The sequence below is a fragment of the Geospiza fortis genome, unplaced genomic scaffold, assembly GCF_000277835.1.
Source record: "Geospiza fortis unplaced genomic scaffold, GeoFor_1.0 scaffold289, whole genome shotgun sequence".
NCBI classification, from domain to species: Eukaryota; Metazoa; Chordata; class Aves; order Passeriformes; family Thraupidae; genus Geospiza; species Geospiza fortis.
Genome location: NW_005054478.1, coordinates 94325 through 95664, shown reverse-complemented (window position 1 = coordinate 95664; position 1340 = coordinate 94325).

Below are 1340 nucleotides of genomic sequence, written 5' to 3'. Positions count from 1 at the left end.
AGGAATGCTGTGCCCAGTGTTCCCAGCTCCTTGGCCTGAGTGGCCACACCTGGGGAGTGCAATGGAACCTCTGTTCTGCCATCCTTCTCTGCCCTATGGTTGATTCCCAGCCCCCTCCCTGCCCCCATCTCGCTATTGCTGGGCTGGATGCGTTTGGCCAAAAGGAATATCCAGGCTGTCTCCTGGAGCAGGCAGTGGCCATGACCAGCCAGGATCCCTGGTGTCACACTGACCCTTCAGGCCCTGCGGAGGGACGGCTGCAGTGTGACCACCCCCTGCACTCACACGCTGTGGGTTTCGGCCCCTCTGCGGTTTGGGTTTCACTTCCCCTCCAGCCGAGGGTGTCAGAACCGCTGTGAGACCCGGCTGCGTGTGAGCCGGCACCCCGGGCCAGCTGCGGTCCTGGCTCCCCCCGCAGCCATGGCTCCGTCACGCAGGGAAGGAGCCCCAGTGGGGGCCCCAGGCTGGGGGTGCCCAGGGGAGACACGGCTCTGGGGGGCTCTGCTGTGCCAGCACCCAGCGCCCTCCAGTCCCACCCTCATCCAAAGCCTCCCCCACAGCCCAAACCCAGCACAGAGAGTCCCCTGAGCCTGGCCCTGGTGGCCATCCAGCCCTGGTGTCCCGTCGGGATGGCCGGGTAGCCCCGAAAGGGCATGAGGTGGGTTCGGGGAGCCGTAGTCTCCCGTGGGGCACAGGGATACGGCGTGGACCAGCACTGAGGTGCGCCCTGCTCAACTTCCTTCCCAGCGTGGAGCTGATTTCCTCCAGCATCACGTGCACGGTGTGGGGCTGGGGCAGCCTGGCACGGCTCGGCTCGTCTCGGGGCAGCCCCGCAGCGCCAGGTAGGAGGGAGCAGCCGGGGGTCCCACACACGGGGATCATGCCAAGGGAAGCGCCCGTGTGTGATCGCGCTGCTCCAGGGCTGGGCTGGGCTCTGGGGCAGCTGCTGGAGAGGGGCGGGCAGGATGCCAGGCACTTCTGGGAACTTCTGGGCACCATCACCCTGTGCCACCAGAGCCAAGGAGCACCGGGGCCTTGCATAGGGGTGTCCTCATCCTGCAACCCTTGGTGCTTCAGCCGTATCTTTGGCTGGGTAATCCCAGCACCATTTCTGGTGTCCGCAAGGCCTCTGTGACAAGGGCTGTGCTGGTGGCAGCAGCAGGGACCAGGTAGCAATCGGGGCTGCTGGCCCACCATGGGGTCAATGGCCCACCACAGGGACATGGTGGCCCACCACAGGGACAGCCTGGCCAGCTGTGGTGACAGGGGGGCCTGCCATGGGGACAGGGCGGTCCATCATGGCCTGATGTCCTGTATCCCACCACGCCAGTGGGTTTGTC